Source organism: Benincasa hispida, chromosome 5 (genome assembly GCF_027475165.1).
Source record: "Benincasa hispida cultivar pf3 chromosome 5, pf3_genome.v1.1, whole genome shotgun sequence".
In the NCBI taxonomy this organism is placed as follows: domain Eukaryota; kingdom Viridiplantae; phylum Streptophyta; class Magnoliopsida; order Cucurbitales; family Cucurbitaceae; genus Benincasa; species Benincasa hispida.
The window spans coordinates 1,068,657-1,069,499 of NC_143482.1; positions in this window are offsets into that span (position 1 = coordinate 1,068,657).

The window sequence follows — 843 nt, forward strand, 5'->3', positions numbered from 1 at the left end:
GACTCGAGAGGGGTTTATTCATAGTGAGACTATGATCTATTGTTCATTAAAGGAATCAGCGACACTTAAGGAGTTAGATGTAACTACAGAGGCAAAACGGTAACTTGGTATAACTGTACTTACGAGCAATTTGTGAAGGGTCATTGTACTGTTGGTTGGTTATATCCAATGGACACAAAAATATATTTGTAGTGTGAATAGTGCAGTTGTCGGTCTTTAGTGGAGTGCCCGACAATTAATGAATGGTGAATAATATCTTAAAGAGTTTAATTAACTATTCATGTACTGTTGAAGCTTCAAGCCACAGGTCCACAAGGTCTCATTAGTAGCTCAAAAGAATTTAGTTGAGAATCGGTTTTTGGGTTATTTTGAATTATTCAAATTAATAGAGAGATTTTTAATTATATATGATATAATTAAGTTGTTTTAATTATATATGATATAATTCTCATAATGTATTTGATACATTATAGTTTTAAATGAATAAATAAATATTTGAATGAGATTTAAATCTATTTTCTATGAATATGAGTCACAGTTGTTAAATTTAATATAAATATGATTTATATTAAATGCCATAAAATAGAGAAAAGAAGCTATAGTTTATATTGTATATGATACAATATTAAAACTGTAGGTTATATGTTATATCAATATAACATATAATTTAATATAAATATAATATGAAAAGTTAGTTATCATATTTATTTATATTATTTTATTATGATTTGAATGATAACTTCCTCATCTTTTCTCTCTGACCACCTTAGTGGGTGGTTATTAATTTTGTGGCAAGAGGAATAAAAGAAAAGTGGTTTTCTTTTATTCCTATACAGCTAACGA